This window comes from Balaenoptera musculus, chromosome 2 (assembly GCF_009873245.2).
Source record: "Balaenoptera musculus isolate JJ_BM4_2016_0621 chromosome 2, mBalMus1.pri.v3, whole genome shotgun sequence".
Lineage (NCBI taxonomy): Eukaryota > Metazoa > Chordata > Mammalia > Artiodactyla > Balaenopteridae > Balaenoptera > Balaenoptera musculus.
The window spans coordinates 147,375,558-147,393,954 of record NC_045786.1 but is presented as its reverse complement, the minus strand read 5'-3'; the positions used below and the strand labels follow the sequence as shown (position 1 = coordinate 147,393,954).

Sequence of the window (18,397 nt, the reverse complement as noted above, 5' to 3'; positions counted from 1 at the left end):
CCTTATAATCAGTGGAAATGACGAAGGACAAGTGTGCAGATCTTTTGAGGGAATGTGGGAAGAGGGGACCCGCGTTTTAAGGCCCAGCTTAGGCATTATTTGGTGGGAAAAAAACCAAAAATAAAGCAAAAACAAACACAGAGCACTGTGCTTTCCAACAGGACCTTCTAGCTGCAACACCAAACTGAAAAACTTTCTCCTTCCCCATCCTTTGTTTTTCCCGGAACCCCAGCTCTGGGTCCCTGAACCCCAACACCATCTTCCAGATCCAGCCTGAGAGCAGCCTCGACCGCACTTCTTCGGCGCGGAAACCACCCTGCTGGAGCGAGCCTCCCCTAGAGGGCTGCAGGCTCGGCGGACTGCAGCCCGCTTCCCCCCGCAGCCGAGGGCGCGCAGAGCCGGGGGCGCGGGCGGCTGCAGGGCCCGGCGCGCCACCGCGCGAGCTGCTGGGTCACGGCCCGGGCCGCGCCACCCGCTCAGCGAGGAAGTGACGACTGCGCCGTCCCGAGAGCAACAAAGTTTGAGTCTGCGGGCCGTGCTCGCCTGCGCCCCGCGCTCGCCTGCGCCCCGCGCCCCTCCGAGCGGCCCCGGGATCCAGCGCGCAGGTGAGCCGCGGAGCTCGGCGGCCCCTCCGCAGCCGGGGCACCGACGCGGTGCCCGGAAACGTTCGGGGCAGGGGCTTGGCCGCGCGGGCGGGGATGTGGCGGGACGGGTAGGGCCGGCTGCGCTGGGCTTGCGTGCGGGGGGCGCTGCACGGAGGGAGCTCGGCGGCCGGGATCCGGGCCCTGGGCTGCGCCCCTGTAGTCGGCGGTTTGCCGCGGGACTTAAACCAGCCAGGGCTGCAGCCGGGCCGCTCCGCGCGCCGTTGGCTAGCGGAGGGGTGCAGGGAAGGGGCTTCCCGTGTCCTGCGTCCGAGGCTAGTCCTCCGCTCGGCGCGCCCCATCGCGACAGGCTGGGCGCAGCGGTCCCCCAGTTCCCACCCGGTGCTTCCCAAGGAAGCGTGCTCTTCCTCTTCGTAGCCCTCGCTGAGGTCGCAGGAAGGAAGTTAAAGGAACTTTCCCCCCATTTTTCTTAGCTTGGCCCGACAATGACGAAGAGCAGAGCAACTCGGAAGTTTGGGAAAACAACCCTACGCATTTCCAAAATGCAAAACCAGAATTGCCCCTAAGCGCCCTTTGAACAAATCCCTCTGACTCCCCCACCCTTTCTCCTCCCACGGCACGTCCCGAGCCTGACAGTAATCACTAAGGCCTAACACTTTGCAATTTAGCCATAAAAGCTGTCAGCGCACCCACCTACATATGTGAGTGTTTTCTATATAAAACTCCAAAACCCGCTTCCAGTGGACTCTTTGAGGCATCTCGCTCTTCTCTGTTTTCGAAAACTGCTAGGGCTGCAGGAATGTGCTTGGGAACTTTGATGGTGGTTCCCGCCGCCCTCGGTAGCCTCGTGGAAAAGGCTTTTTTTTTTTTTTTTTTTTTTTTTTAAGAACAGCTGAGAAGTTTATGACATCCCTGCAAAGTAACTTGGGACTGGCGGGCCGGGCGGGTGGCGCTCTAGCTCCCTGGCTTGGAGTCTTCAACTGTAGCAGCAGCGGCGGTGGCGGCCGGGACGCGTTGGTGTGTGCAGGAATGTACGTCCGTGCTGTGGAGACTCCTTTGACATAGGATGTCTAGAAGTTGAATGGTGCAGTTCCTAGCAGCAGCTTCCTGGCGGCCTGTAATTACAGCGTGATTGCACAGTCAGGCATTGTTGGCGTGGATGTTTATACACAGGCTATTGTGCAAGACCTCGGGGCAGAGAACAAAATGCAGATTTGCATTGCAGATGCCCAGAACAGATCTGGGTCTGAGCTGCAGTCACCAAGTTCTTTTTGGCCTTTCACCTTAGCTAGGTGATTTATTTCCTCGTTTCTCCCTAAAACTCGGACAGTTTGCCAAACACCAGAGAAGTGAAGTGGACCCGGGAGGGCAGGATCCTTTCACTTCCACCTCAGGCAGCCTGAAAACTATCCCAGGAACTGTACCCTTATTTGTGCCTGTAGAAAATGTGGGATGATGTCAGCAGGAAAAGGAGATGGGAGATGGCTATCAACATCCCTAAACGGGAAAGCAGTTTGAATTAGCAAAATTGCATGGCAACTGGATTGGGGCCTGGTTGCAAAGAGGACACGTCAGACGTGTGACTGTGCTGGTGAGCTAGACTTTGAGCCTTGAAGTGTCAGCTGCAGAAACTTAGTAGGTGGGTCCTAATTCCTTCTTTGTGTTCTGGGCAAAGGGAAGAGTGCTGGGGCTTTAGGCTGTGTGTCTGTGCCAGTGTCGGGGCGAGGGTCCGACGGGGCCGGTGGCGGGGGTGGGGGGTGGCGGAGGCAGAGGAGTGACTCATGTTCATTTTCTCCAGAGGAACTCCCCCACCCCCTTCCTGAGCAAGGCCTGCTGCACAGACCAGGGTGGGTGTCCTCACACCTCCTGAACTGCTGTGCTGCAGGAAGGGAGCGAAGCCTTCAAGTGTGGAAAGAAGGCAAACAGGTTCTCCTTGAGGGCCTCAGAGGTGGCTAACTGTAGTAGAGGGATTTAAAACACAGTCAAAAACATGTACAGGATGCATGCTGGGTCCTTCTTCTCACGTGCCAAATCTCAGCCCCCTCTCTCCCTGCCCTAGGTCGAGACTCTGCCAGGGTAGCACTCAGCCCTGCTAAGGGGACTGTGTGACTCTGCAGCAGGTACTGATAGCCTGGCACACCAGACCTTCCCCATGCCTGGCCTTCTCCCCAGCCTAGTAACTGAGTTTCACCTGGTGGGAAAATGCTGTTTTGCAACCTCATGCCAGCTGCGTGTCACGGGCACAGTGACCATTTGTCAAACCAAAACATTAGGGCATAATCCCTGGCAGACACCTATGCGCTTCCAGAGACTCAAGGAAAAGCATGTGAAATCAGGACGTTTCTGGAAAGTCTGGGACTTCAGACACAGTTGCCACAGGGGAATGAGGGTTAGAGCAAAAACACCACAGAAGTAGGAGTTCCCATGAGTTGCACAACTCCTTGTTTTGGGTACATTTGGGTTTTCACTGAACTTGACTGTCAAGGTCCTGGTCAGCTGTATCACCTGACCATGGCTGCTTTAGTAAGAGCCTGCTGGTACCCAGAACTAGTCTGGAGGGGCGGGGAGGGGAGCATTCCCTTCTGACTCCAGCAGAAAGACAGCTTTGAGTTTACAATCCTTTGTGTTCATGTAGACCGTGCAGAGACTAAAAGTGCCCAAAGGCCCCAGGGAGTGTGGGCAGGAGAGCAGGGGAGAGGGACCCCTAGCAAAGGCCAAGGAAGGAAGGACTCAGACCCCTCCCCCCGCCCCCCGGAATTGTGGAGCCACCTGGAGCAGTTTCCCGTCCATGTCATCAGTTCAGCCTGGCTGATTCTTGTGCATAACTCATGCATGCCCTTCCCCTGGCTTGCTCAGCTTTGCCTCTGTATTCACAGAACTTGCCCTGCAGTTGTACCCAGCCCAGTTTAAGACCGGAAATTTAATCCTGACTTCCTCTTCCACCTTACATAAATGCTGATTTATGGCCTAAAGTTACTGCCCAGTTCATGGCCCCAGAGCAGCCCTGCCTACTGCCTCACTATGCACAAGTAGGAACAATATTGAAAAAGCTCTGAATCAAAACGTGACAGATTATAAAAAATCATTTTATTGTTTTAAGAGGAAAAACTATTTGGGTAGTTAGGAAGCTTCCAGCAACTTTGACAAAAACTCCGAGGCTCCACTGAGAGAGGCAGATGGCAAAGTCCTCTGCAAGAGGATGGTCTTAGTATGGAGGCCTTTTATGCTCTCCGGGCCCAGTATTTATATTTCTGTTCATCTGCCTCCTCCCAGCTGCCTCCCTACACCGCAATTCCATGTTTTGACATCACAACTAACCTCCAAAAAAGGAGGCAGAATACCTCCAGCCAAAAGAGGGCATTCCAGACTCTGCAGAAAGTGCTGCCGTTTTCCAGATGCCCGGCAGTTCTGTCCTGCAAATTTGTTTCCTTCTTTAAAATGAGCCCCCCTTCATTTCTCATTCTCACTGAAGCATCTCTTTGTGAGACCCTTAAACCTTTTTTTTCTTTGTCTACATGACACAGGGCAATGCTTTACGACTTTCTCTCTCAAGTGCCACTTGAAATACACACAGGTTCTTTGAAAAAGCCTGGGATAAAGGGCTCCTCTGTAATCTCACTTAAAACGCCTGTTTGCAAGGGTCAGCCTCCTGCTCAGCAACCTTCAGTGGCTCCCCATTGTCTGCACAGTAAGGATCGAACTTCTAGGATGGCAGTCAGGGCCTCCCACGCAGGGGTCTGGCCTCCACTGCTCTCCTGCCCTAGCCCTTTGCTCTGACCTGGTGACCCACTCTGTGTGTTTGTCCAAACTGCTTGTGGCAAGCATTCCTACCTTTCATGGTTCCCCGGAAGTCTGGAATGCCTCCTCTTTCCTCTCTCCCACTTGGCTCAGTCTTGCTCTCCTTTTTAGCCCTATTCATGTTCCCCTCCTTAAGAATGTCCCCTGTTCCACCCTGTGGACCTCTCCCTGGAACTCCAGAAACATCCACTGGGGGCCCCTGATGAAGAAACGTTGAAACTTGGTCTAAAGGATTTTCAACTTCTCCTTTGGACCATAGCTCCGATCATACCCTTCACTTAGCTTCTTAAATGTGCTTTTGGGTGGATCAGTGTTATCACTTTTCAACTAAACTGGAAGTCCTTGTTTTATATATCTTTGTATTCCCAGCCCTGGGGTTCCTGGTGAATATTGGATGATGAGGATGACGGTGATGATGGTGAGGATGCAGCAGATGCAGTGGCTTTCAAATATTGTTGGCTGTGCATAGGCACATACCCAAGCCAAGCACCAAGGACCATGGTTCCCAGTCTTTTTTTTTTGGCGGGGGCGGGGGGGTTATTTATTTATTTATTTATTAACATCTTTATTGGAGTATAATTGCTTTACAATGGTGTGTCAGTTTCTGCTGTCTCACAAAGTGAGTCAGCTATACCTATACATATATCCCAGTTGGTTCCCAGTCTTTATTCTGAACACTTACCCAGCCCTGCCTCCTTCTGTCTGTTGGCCTCTCTCTGGTGCCTCCTAGCTTTGTACCTCTTGGTCAGCTTCTTTTCCAGCACCTCTTCCCCCTGATTGCGAGACAGTGTCTGCCCAGCTTCAGCACTGGCTCCTCCTTGTCTTGATTTGGGCCTAGTTGATCTGCCCCAGGGTGTCCTAAGCCTGAGCACTGGCTCTGTGGGGAGAGCATCCATTACCTGGGTTGGCCTGGTCCTCCAACGGAACCAGACTGATAGAAGGAGGTAGGGCCAACTCTCAGACACACTTGTGAGGAAGGCAAAGAGATGCTTCCTGGTTGACCATAGCTTAGATTTGCCCAAATAGGTACTGACTTATAAAACTAGGCTAAACTATAAAACTGAGTCTTGGGGAGATCCTTGCTAGACCCTAACATCAGGTTTAACTAGGAGGATTCTGTTGTCTCCACCCAGTTCTTATGCTGTTAATCTCAACCTTGCCATATAAGCTAGGTTCTTTCTTTTTTAATTGAGATATAATTCACATGCTGTAAAATGCACCCTATACACTAGATTCCTTAAAAAAGATTTTTTTAAAATAAAATCTGGTAGATTCTTTTTTCCCCAGTTTTCTTCTCAAAAAGGTAATATACAACCCAAAGGCCCATCAACAAATGAATGGATAAAGACGTGGTATATACATACAATGGAATATTACTCAGCCATAAAAAAGAATGAAATTCTGCCACTTGCAGCAACATGGATGGACCTAGAGAATATTATGCTCAGTGAAATAACTCTGGCAGAGAAAAACAAATACTGTATGATACCACTTATATATGGAATATGAAAAATAATACAAATGAAGGTATATGCAAAACAAAAACAGACTCACAGATATAGAAAACAAACTAGTGGTTACCAAAGGGGAGAGGAAAGTGAGGGGGACAAGTTAGGGGTATGGGATTAACAGATACAAACCACTATGTATAAAGTAGATAAGCAACAAGGATATATTATATAGCACAGGGAACTATAGCTGTTATCTTGTAATAACTTAATGGAGTATAATCTGTAAAAATACTGAATCAGTATGCTATACACCTGAAATTAATATAATACTGTAAATCAACTGTACTTCAATTTTTAAAAAACAGGTAATACATACCTGTAGTTCAAAATTCAAAAGAGGTAAGTTATACAGTGTAAAGTAAGTCTCAAAAATAATTTCAGGGGCTTCCCTGGTGGCGCAGTGGTTGAGAGTCTGCCTGTCAGTGCAGGGGACACGGGTTCGAGCCCTGGTCTGGGAGGATCCCACATGCCGCGGAGCAACTGGGCCCGTGAGCCACAGCTGCTGAGCCTGAGCGTCTGGAGCCTCTGCTCCGCAACAGGAGAGGCCGCGATAGTGACAGGCCCGCGCACCGCGATGAGGAGTGGCCCCCACTCGCCGCAACTGGAGAAAGCCCTCACACAGAAACGAAGACCCAACACAGCCAAAAATAAAACATAATAAATAAATAATAAATAAAAATTAAAAAAAAAATAATTTCAATATAGACAATAGATTACTAAACAGATAAATACATACGTATAAAAATGCAATGGAATTAGAAAAATAAATGTGTATTTTAACCTTGAGAGAAGGAAGACCTTCTTAAGAAAGAGACAAAACAGAACTCATAAGAAAATACTGATAAATTTGATAACATAATCCTTTGAAAAAATAAATTTTCCATCCTCTATTGTTCCCCATTTCTTCATTCTGTCAGTGTCCCCGTCTTAGGCAACTACAATTTGTCATTTTTCAGCTATGCTTCCAGATGTAGCTTTTGCACATAGAAGAAAGTATGAATCTATAAACAAATGCTGGCATACTCTGCACAGCATTCTGCCTTCTGTGTTTTTCATTTTTAATGTGTCTTGGAAGTTATTCTGTATCAGTGCTCATAGAGCCACCTCATTTTTTCCATTGGCTAAATTGTATTCCACTGTATGAAAATGCCATCATTTATTTAACTAGTCTACTACTGAAGAACGTTTGGGTTGTTCCCAGTCTTTTGCTGTTACATACAATGTTGCAGTCAATATGTTGAATTCACTTTTAATTGAAAATTCTTGATGAACATAAAAGGGGTGAAACTGGAATTTACCTAGAAAACTATTTCTGAAAAATTATGCATAAACTGCACTTAATAAACCAATATTGTCTAGAATCTGCTGTTTCACAAAATAATCAATTTTTAGAACTGTAGAACATTCTATAACTTTTAGGACCTTAGGGACTGCTATCATCCCGCCTCTCTTTTTGTTTTTTGTTGGATTTTTTTGGCTGCGTTGGGTTTTTGTTGCTGCATGGGTTTTTTCTAGTTGTGGTGAGCGGGGTCTACTCTTCCTTGTGGTGCGCGGGCTTCTCACTGCAGTGACCTCTCTTGTTGAGGAGCACGGGCTCTCGGCACACGGGCTCAGTAGTTGTGGTGCATGGCCTTAGTTGCTTCGCGGCATGTGGGATCTTCCTGGACTAGGGATCGAACTCGTGTCCCCTGCATTGGCAGGCGGATTCTTAACCACTGTGCCACCAGGGAAGTCCCCCGCCTCTGTTTTATAGTAACTGCAGTAACGGCATCTCAGAGAATTTAAATCTGGGAAGGGAACGTACAGTAACTCACTTTTAACTAAGGGTCAGAGACGATAATTGACTTCTCTAAGGTCGCACAGGTGCAGAATGGAAGAGTCAGGCACAAACCCCACATTCCATTTCTTTTCACCATCTTGCATTGGTCATCTTAGTCATCATAATCATCAGTTCCAGCCTATTTGTGAACCAAGGATTTTGTTTACAATTCCATCTCTTTAGTTTCCTTAAGGCAGTACACAAAGATTTAAAAAGAAGAAACTTGACAAAAAACGAAACCAAAAACCAGGGTTGGAGTGAGGTCCTTAAAAAGAGGGATGCTAGAAGGCCCAGGAACACAGACTCAGCACCCCTTGGGCAGCCGGTTAACGCAAGGCTGACTGTCCTCACTGGGCATTTACAGAACAGCTGCAGTGCTCTCAACACTGCATGTGGCACAACAAGGGGTGCAAAGCAGGGTCCCACTTGCCCCTTCTCTCCAGGAGGCTGACAGTCAGCTTCTGAGATAGGTTGTAGCCAGAGGGAAAAACAGACTCAACGTGGATCGGTCACTTAAGAACGGAATTTGGTGGAGTTGCATTTTCTGGAGGTCAGGTTCTAAAGTCACTGTGTAAAGTGAAAAATAAGAATATAATCAAGATTAACCTTGAAAGTCCCTTAGGAGGGCACCAGGTAGGCGGCAGACATACTGGCTCTTGATACTTAAATTCATCGTAGGCTGTTCCTCTAGTTCTGGAAGAAGTTGCAGTTTCCAAGGTCAAGCAGCAGATGAAGTGGCTTGAATTTGGGGGCTCTGTAGTATGAAATATGTGTGTGTTCAAATACTGCAGTCTCACTCAGCATGCCGAGATACTTATACTGTGATATCCCGCAGGCAGCAGGCAGCAGGCTCAGGGCTCTTAGCCCATGCTCACCCCTGAATAGACGGCAGGTTTATAAGTTAGGAGATAACCATAGGAGGTTAAGCAAAAAAGGCTCTTCGAACAGGTGAGCAGGGTGTAAAGGAGAGATCCATGGAGTGGGTTTTAACTGCAGGATTGCAGAGGAAGGACTTATGCTTGGGGTGACCTGTCATTGCTGTGGGGCTGGGCGAGGACAGTGCCATGTGGAGCAGACACTTTTCTCTGCTCTAAGGCCCTAGCCCTCCACATCCGCTCTCCTCTCCCCTTCCCCTGCCTCCCTTCCCCAGCCTCCCTATTGCAGGCCATTGTAAGGGGCCTGCAAGGAATCTACCTCATGAGTCTGTGTCTACTTCCTCTGTAGCTTCCCAATAGCATGTGCTTTGGGGCAACTTAGGAGCCAAATCCACTCCCCGATTCCCACTTCCACTTGCACTAGAGGTGGGGAAAGGCTCAAGATTTCCTCCAAGGAGGCTGTGCTGACCTACCCAGCTGGCATTTAGGATCTGAATTCCCAGTTATGGAGAAAAAGAAACCTGGCCACAGCAGTAGCAGTGGAACCCTGCCCATCCTTGTTTATAGAGTGCTTTCCCCTACATTCTTCCTTCTTTTACTCACTCATGCTGTATGCATTTATTGAGTCCCTACTGTGTGCTTAGCTCTGTGCTAGGTACTGGGGATGCCTCCCCCTTCAAGGTGTTCATGGTCTGTGAGGGAGACAGACACACACAAAAGCCAAGAGCCATTAGTGCCACGGATGTCAATGTGAAACTATTCAGGGGTCTGCAGGGCTCAGAGGAGGGACAGGTCGCTTCTGCCAGGCCGGAGGAGAGAGAACCGTTAGCAAAGGTCTAGGACGGCCCCAGTGCCTTGCATGGTCCCTGTGCTCAGGGAAGCCTGGGGAATTAATGAATAAGAGGCTTTCTGGAGAAGGTGGTGTTTGAGCCGAGTCCTGAGAAACGAGTAGGCGTCCACCAGGTGGCAAAGGGGGTCAGGGCATTCTAGGCACAGGGAGCAGCTCAGGCAGGGCCTGGAGTGGAGGCGTGACACGACAGGGTCTTCTCCGGCAACTGCAAGCAGCGGTTGTGATGGAGCACTTGTACGAGGGGGGTGCAGAAAGGGACAGGCAGGGGCCACATCACGGGCCAGCCATTTGTGTCAGTGGAGAGATTTAGACCTTACTCTGAGGGCAGTGGGGAGCCACTGAGGACTGATTGTGTTTGTGTGTGTGTGTGTGTGTGTGTGTGTGGGAGAGAGAGGATCAGATTTTCTTTTTAAAAGGTCACTCACTGTGATGTGGAGGATTGACTGAAGCTGGGGGAAAATGGGCAGTAAAGAGACCAGTGAGGAGGTCATTGAGTGAGGTCACAGTGGTCCCTGTGGCGAGATGGAGGAGTCTGAGCCAGAGCAGTGGGGGAGGGAGAAGCTGGATTAGGAAGGTGTCGAGGGAGTTGGGTTGACAGGCCTTGAGGACCAACCAAATGAATAGAGCAAAGGAGAAGTTGAAGTGTTTCCTTAGGTTTCTGCTTGAAACAAAGAAGGAGGAGCAGCTTTTAGGGAAGAGAAAATGAGTCTAATTTTGTACATGTTGAGTTGGAGGTGCCTCCGGGACATCCAAGAAAGCAGTTCTAGTGGGCAGTTGGACATATGGGTCTGGGGCAGGAGATTCCCCCAAGGGATGGCAATGGGCGGCATTGCCCCCTCCACGAACTCTAACCAAGCTACCCCAAATAAACATCATTTAAGTAAAAATGATTACTTACTGTGCAGCTACAGCTTCAAGACAAGTTCCAGACAAACCCAATTACCTCCCAGTAGCCCCCTCTGTCTGTCAGACACTCTGGAACAGACACTTGGGAATCACTAGAACACAGAAGGTGGTTGGAGGTAAGGGAGCTGATGGCATCACCCATGGAGAGCATGCAGTAGGAGGCAAGGGGATCACCGTTTAAGGGGTATGGTATATAAGGCAAGTCAGCAACGGAGACCAGGAAGGAACCAATGGTGAGGAAGGAAGAAAACCAGGAGAGCATGATGTCATAGATGTCAAAGGAGGAGGGAGCTTTGCATTTTATAACAGGGACCATGGTTTTGTGCACCTAGTACAGCACATGGCACATGGAAAGTTTTCCATAAGTCTTTATTAAACTGAGTTGAAATTGATCAACTGTTAATCACTGGGGACGTCAAGAAAGAGAGGACTGAAAAGAATGATTGACTTAGGAATTAGAAGGTTCCTGGGTCTTTGCCATGGGTGGGGACTTCTCATTTGATTTAATCTCCCTGAGAAATAGATGGTGCAGGTATCACCAGGTGCCCCAGGGTTGGAGTGACATGTGCAAGTTCTAGAACGCAGGTTTCTTGACTCCAAGTCCACCTTTCCCTGAACTGATGGGGAAATAGGGAAGAGTCCAAGGGAGTGATAATGCTTTTAACTTCTGATATTAATGCTCCAAATTGGGACATCTGGTTAGAACCAGGGGCAGGATGAATTGTTATATTCAGCATTTACGTCATTTGTTCATATTTGCGATTATTAGGTGGCTGTGATCCTCTCAGGTGTGTGAGTATTTAGATGAGACTCTTTTCCCGGAGGGAAAGATAGAAGCTTGAGCCTAGGTGTTGTCTTGGGGGGGGTGGGGGGGGCAGTGCAGAGGAGTCAGTGTAGAGGTAGAAGGACATGCTGGGGTAGTCTAGGTCTTTGGTCTGCAAACAGCAGAAGCTGGCTCTGGCTAAATTAATGAGAAAAGGAATGTACTGGAAGGATATCTGGTGACTCACTGAATGTCCTGGAAATCTGGAGACTGAGGCTCAGAAATCAATCAGGACCTGCGGGAAGTTGGGTAGCTGAAACCAAAGACAAGGTGATGATGCCACTGGCCTGGCATCACCGCTGCCTGCTAACCTGACTGCTGCCACCACCTCCAGTATGAATTTTGAACTCTCCCTGATTCTTTGTGTCACTCAATCCACAGGCAGAGCCCAGGCTGAGCATCTGGTTGGCCAGCTTAGGTCACATGCTCATGTTCTCACAGGTTCTGGAGGTTACAGCTTCCCCAGTTGCAGGTGGAACTCTCCCTCCCACAAGGACTCACAATGCCAGGTTCCTCAAACCTGCGGACAGGTATGCATGCCAGGTGGACAAGTGTCCACCATAGAAGCCAGAGCCCGTTCTAGCCCTCAGACTGGGATGACTGGGCAGTGCTGGACATGAGGTGGAGATGGGGCATCCCCCATAGGCCACTGAAAATGTCCACGTTTTGATCTTAATCTTTTTGGACATCTTTCTGAATCCTTTAGCCTCCAGCTAAACTTTAGGATTCTTTTTTTTTAAATAAATTTATTTATTTATTTATGGCTGTGTTGGGTCTTCGCTGCTGCGCGTAGGCTTTCTCTCCTTGCGGCGAGCGGGGGCTACTCTTCGTTGCGGTGCGCGGGCTTCTCATTGCAGTGGCTTCTCTTGTTGCGGAGCACGGGCTCTAGGCATGTGGGCTTCAGTAGTTGCAGCACGTGGGCTCAGTAGTTGTGGCCCGCGGGCTCTAGAGTGCAGGCTTAGTAGTTGTGGCGCACGGGCTTAGTTGCTCCACGGCATGGGGATCTTCCCGGACCAGGGCTCGAACCCATGTCCCTTGCATTGGCAGGAGGATTCTTAGCCACTGAGCCACCAGGGAAGTCCTAGGATTCTTATATGCTCTGGAGATCTGAGCATTTCATTAGCAGTTGGATTTTTCCTCTGGAATTTGAAGGATTCCAGTGGAAAAGAGAGCTCATCCCAGCATCTGGATCCTCCCTGCACATTTGATTCCACTTGGAAAACTTCAGCGCTGCCTTGTAAGGACAGAGGCCAGAGCTTGGCTCTCTCTGGCTAAAAGGCAGCTACAATGCAAATTCTGTTTCTCCTCTGGGGTTGGGCGAGACCCACAGGGCCATGAGGTGTTTGGGAGGTGCTACCTTGCTTTTGACTGGGGTTTGGCTTCAGGCTTGCTGCCGAAGTTGTCCAAAGTGACAGGAGTAGGCTCTTCTCACCTTCCAAAGATGTCAACCTGGTGGAGATGTCCTATCCAATATCCTGCCTGAGAGAGAGCTAAAGGAGGTAGGGCTTCATCTGCCTGGGGCTGTCAGCATTGCCAGTCGCATCCCTGCCCAGTTTCCTCATCCAAACAAGAGGGTGTTTGTTCGGTGAGCACCAGCTCCCTTCTTGCCCTCAGATCCTCTGGTTATAGCTCTCTGACATCAGGGCACCCTGACTGAAATCTTGGCCGTTCAGTTCCAATAACCTTAGACGAAGGGATTAATTTGCTTTAAAGAGAAAAATGCGGTTTTGAACTTCTGGACTCATGGCTGTGGTGGCTACCAGCATTTCAAGGGTCTTTTCCACTGGTGCCCGTTAGTGGGGAGCTGCTGCCTCCACGAAGCTGGGTGTGTCAAGGGCTGGGTTCTTGCACCCCGGACTGGAGGTGATTCCTGAGGCTGAGGCCTGCTCACCAATGTGGGGTCAGGGTGACCCCCGGGACGGACGGAGCAGGAGTGTTCCTAGCCAGTATTGGCTCTGGCACAGTTTGCACTGATTTGCCCACTTTTGTCCAGATGACACAGAATCGTGTTGAGAACAACACAGAAGCAGAAAAGAAGTCTTGGAAGGATCTGAGTTATTTTTACTAAAACACAGCTTTGATCACGTCACCCCTCTTAAAAACCTTTGAGGGCTGCCCAAGTCCTGCAGGAGGAACCTCACATTCCTCAGAAAGGCACCCAAGGCCCTGAGAGCCCCAGCCCACCTCTCCACCTCCTCTCCTGCCACTCCCCCTTCCCTAGCGCCGCCCTGTATGTTCTCTCTGCTCCTCCGCACTCCTCCAGGCCTCTGTGCCTTGTGCATTGTTGTTCCCCCTGCCTGGAGCCGTCCTCCCTGCCCTTTTCCTGGCAGAAGCCCACAGACCCGGCCAGAAGTCACCTGCTTCCTTGCTGCCTTCCTGAGCTGCCAGCTTAGCGTTTCTGCAATCGAGCTTCCCCACAGGAGGACGCTGGCATCAGCTGCAGGTGTGCCTGGCTCCTCCCTGGCCTAGCACTGTGCCTGGCACACAGTAGGTGTCCCGTGATGGGACCGGAAGGGCGGCCTGAGGGGATGTGAGGGCGTAGGGGCAGGCCCAGGACCTGGCCTCGGTCAGGGGGCACGCGTGGTTGGTGAGCTGACAGCCTCCCATTGCACCTGCTAGTGGAGCTGCTGCCTTGGTGGCTTTGCTGTTTCTCTGAACCTGAGGGAGACCCTGGTGAGGGTGGGAAGGGGGTTTAGGGCCACAAAGCCCAGCACCTGGGTCCCCCGCACCCTGAGGATGACTCTGAGGAGGCATCTGTGGTGAGGAGCTGGTTTAAAGGCTGCAGAGACTTTCCACCCCATCAGCCCAACCCCTGAAGAAGGCTAAACACCAGCTGCCCTTGGAGGACCCCTTAGTGTCCATGCCTGGCTCTGTCTGCTGGCTTTGCACGGAGAAGGAACTAGGGAGAACGAGTCAGCACACCATGAGAGGACGCACTGAGGCTCTAAAATGGAAAGCGCTGTTCAGCCGAGTGACCGTCAGGACAGGCTGTGGCTCTTTCTGTTGGAGGAAGAGGAGCACCCACCTGACAATGACTGCAGGATGCAGCAGGAGCCCCAGAGCAGGCACTTGGGGTCTCAGTTTGTCTATACAATGAGACACTTACACCACATGTGGTTCTTTCCTGCTCAGAAATTCCCCAAGCCTGTGAACGGAGCCTGGCAGACGGTGTCTTTATGGTGCCTCACAGTGGGACCTGTGTTACCTCACAAGAGCCTTCCTGGTGTGGAATAGTTATCCGCGGTCTGCATGCCACCTAGAGAGAGCCGTGGAGGAGCATATTTCCCACCATACCTGATGAGGTGGACTTTCTTTCTTAAGAGATTTTCTTTCTCAAAGTTGAACCCACACATGCATGGGCCTGCTTGACTGCTGGTGAGTGCATGGCCTCTGTTGTTTGCAAAATATGTTTCCATACCTGGAATCACATCGTATTTCTAAGATCTCTTTTAGGAACCCCTTGAAGTGTGTCTTTGTTCTTGGCCCTTGGAAGATCAACTCAGAGGAAACTTGAGTGGTGGGGTGGGTTTGATGTCCTAGGGAGGTGTTGGCCCGTTTTGGGAGGGATCTGCCTTTGTTTCTGCCTCCAGGGGGCCTGCTCCCTCCTCCTGTCCAACTCAGTCCTCCACCTTCCTACTCCCATCTCTGTCCTCCTTCCTCATCCCTCCCCAGCAAATCAATGGAGCTACCTCTGAGCCATCCTACCTTGCTTGGTAGGATTGGGAGGTGTCAGGAAAACTACTTTGGAAAAAGATAGTCCAGGTAACTCACATAGAACAATATATATATATATTTTTAATAAATTTATTTATTTATTCATTTATTTAATTTTTGGCTGCATTGGGTTTTCGCTGCTGCACGCGGGCTTTCTCTAGTTGCAGTGAGCGGGGGCTACTCTTTGTTGCGGGGTGCAGGCTTCTCATTGTGGTGGCTTCTCTTGTTGCAGAGCACAGGCTCTAGGTGCACGGGCTTCAGTAGTTGTGGCACACGGGCTTCCGTAGTTGTGGCTCGCGGGCTCTGGAGCGCGGGCTCAGTAGTTGTGGCTCACGGGCTTAGTTGCTCCGCGGCATGTGGGATCTTCCCGGACCAGGGCTCGAACCCATGTCCCCGGCAATGGCAGGCGGATTCTTAACCACTGCGCCACCAGGGAAGCCCCAATATATATATATATTTTTTTTTTTAATGGCTGTGTTGGGTCTTCGTTTCTGTGCGAGGGCTTTCTCTAGTTGTGGCAAGTGGGGGCCACTCTTCATCGCGGTGCGCAGGCCTCTCATTATCGCAGCCTCTCTTGTTGCGGAGCACAAGTTCCAGACGCGCAGGCTCAGTAACTGTGGCTCACGGGCCTAGTTGCTCCGCGGCATGTGGGATCTTCCCAGACCAGGGCTCGAACCCGTGTCCCCTGCATTGGCAGGCAGATTCTCAACCACTGCGCCACCAGGGAAGCCCCCAATATATTTTTTTAAATGTAGAACTTGAAGCTATAAAAAATGTTAATTTCCTTTTACGTACTAGTATTACTCTTGGGAATTTATTCTAAGGAAATAATTCTAGAAAGGAAAAGAGCTATACACACAAAGATATTTATAGCATCGTTGTTTAAAATAGCAAAAAACTGTAAACAGCCTGAGTGTTCCACATGGCTATATAATTGGTGATACCTAGACTCAGTGGAATATTGTGCCACTGTTAAATTAATATGAAGATGATATTAATTCATGCGAAAGTGCCGAAGAATTTTGGTGAAAAAGTGGCTTCTGTTTTAACAGGCAAATTGTACATACACTTGGTGAGTGCATACAAACTGATTACATTGGCTATGGTATAAATTGGCATAAGGTAAATACAAGATTTAGGTGAAGTGGTTATGAGTGGAGTATTTGTGTGTTTGAAATTGCTTTATATATATACTTTTATATAATACTTTAATATATATTATATAATATATATTAATATACTTGAATATATTATACCTTTATAACATTTCTATTATATATTAGTATACTTTAATATATACTATACTTATATAATAAATACATGTATATACTTATATATTATATACTTTTTAAAAAAAAGGACCTTAACTTATCAACATCTTTGGATCTGGGTGGGAAGGAGGCCAGGGGGAGGAATTCCAAGCCTCCCATCTGTTACCACCTGAAAGAAGGAACTGCTGTGTCTTATCAGCCCCCTGCACTGCAGGGGCTGGAGAGTTCAGATTGGCTGAGCCTGACTTCATAGGCTGGCTAACTACATAACTTCAGGGCTCCCAGTGGACTCGGCCTGGTGCAGGCGACCCCCAAGTGGCCTCAGAGCCCCAGATGATTGTTTGCACCTGGGTTTCTGGGGAACCAGCCCAGTGAGTACATGTGGCCCTGAGGCTCTGGCTCTAAGCCGCCCACTCACCTCGAGGCTGCCCGGTCCTGCTGGCCCAGCCGCAGCGGGAGGCAGATTCTCTCTTCTGCAGTTCACACAGGCAGGGGAGAGGGTGTGCTTTGCAAAATGACCTCCTGCACAGTGTTGCACAGATTCAGTATAGTATTGAAACTTAGAGTTGCCCTTTAGCCAGCCTCATGAAGCCCTCCACATTCATCCAGCCTACCTCTGGCTTGGCCTGCAGGGCCCTCTGACCCCTCCCATCTTGCCATGAGCTCTGCTGGGACTTGCAGCTGCAGGTGTGGCCTGTGGCTGAGCAGCTGACTGTCTTCTGACCGCCTTCTGACCACCTTGTATCTCTGGCATCTCAGAACCTTGGGACACCTAGTACACGGCCGTCTCACCCATCACTCCCCCTTTGGGTTGCCTCCCTGTGTGTAGCCTTTTCTTCTTAGTGGGGAACTTTCTTGTCACGTGGAGTGTCTGTTGGAGGGCCCATGATCATTCTTTCCCTGTGACTAGCACAGTCCAAGGCAGGAAATGGAGACTCCTTGTGTTGCTTGGCGTCCTGAAGTGGGTGGAGCTGGAGAGCCCTGGGCAGACCTCGAGCGGGCAGGTTGGAGCCTGCTAACACAGAAGCCACCGCAACAGAACGTGTGGGGAGATGGGTTATCGCAAGCACATATCCGCTAAAGCCAAATTCCAGAACTGTCAAAGATTTGGAGTTTGCTGTTCCACGATCAGACTGAAATAGGGCCTTGTGGCTGGCGGTTTGCCAGAGTCAGAGAGAAACTGGAGAGCGTGTTGGGCACAGGGCTTGCTTGGATACTCATGAAGGGTACTCAGGCCGGTTTCATGTCTTCCATGACACGCAGGCTTGTGCGTGGGTTTGGAGGCAGGGGTGGGGAATATCCATGTGCTTCCCTAGAATATCGTGTTCATTCCTAGATGCCGTGGTCCCATCCCCACCCTCTACAGTGACCGCCAGCCAGCTCCAACGGGATCATTGCTGGTGGTGTATTAACTGACACAGAGTCTAAGTAACATGCTGTCTTCCTGAGCCCAGGACCCAGCAATAACTGCTCGTCTCAGTTCCCTAATTTATAGACCACGTGCGTGCCCCAGGGTTGTCAGCAGCTCAGTTTCTTGAAGCTTGAAACACATTTCCATAGAAACAATGCTATAAATGGTAGTTGGGTTCCTAGGCTAGCCCACAAAGAGCCCTAGTGTCACCTACGAAGTTGCTGAAATAAGGTATTAGTAAAATTGAGAGCGCAAATGCAGCAGTAAGAGTTAGCACCCAGGACTTTGGAGGTTAAATGGTGTGGGTTTATTTGTGTAATAAATACAAATGGTATTTGTATTTATTACAAATAGATAAATGGTGTGGGTTTATTTGTGTAACTTTGTTTCTTTTGGTGGAGGTGTCTTTCAGAGCCCTTCTGACAAGGGAAGCTCTGGGGCCCTCCCCCTACCTACAGTCATAACCCCTCCTCTCCCAGTTTACATTCCTTCTTCCTTCCTCATCAAGCCAGGGCCCTGGGCCTACCTGCGCCCGGGACCAGGGTTGGGGTGTTTTTATTATGAGGAGATCCTGTTCAAAGGCCTTTACATCGTCTGTATCATCATCATCATCATTATTTAAACCATCTTGATCAACTTAACATAATAAACATTACACCTTAGCAATTTGCATTGTTCAGAATTCTCTCCTGATTGCTGCTAATGTTCCTATGGAAGTTTTAACATAGTTGATAAGTCCACCTCTACTACTATTTTTTGTACCGATTTTGTCCCTTAACATGAGTTCATCAAATGGTTTCATCAGATTGTTTCCATG

The 18,397-nt window shown here is 49.5% G+C and overlaps 1 protein-coding gene across 1 annotated transcript in view; it reads left to right on the top strand.

Annotated features, from left to right (window-relative positions):
- Positions 1–290: 290 nt before the first annotated feature.
- MIDEAS (mitotic deacetylase associated SANT domain protein) overlaps positions 291–18,397 on the top strand; it is a 69,052-nt gene continuing 50,945 nt past the window's right edge. Inside the window, exon 1 of the mRNA XM_036844729.1 lies at positions 291–605. The gene's annotated coding sequence lies outside the window, so the exon portion shown is untranslated. The remainder of the gene's footprint in view (positions 606–18,397) is intronic.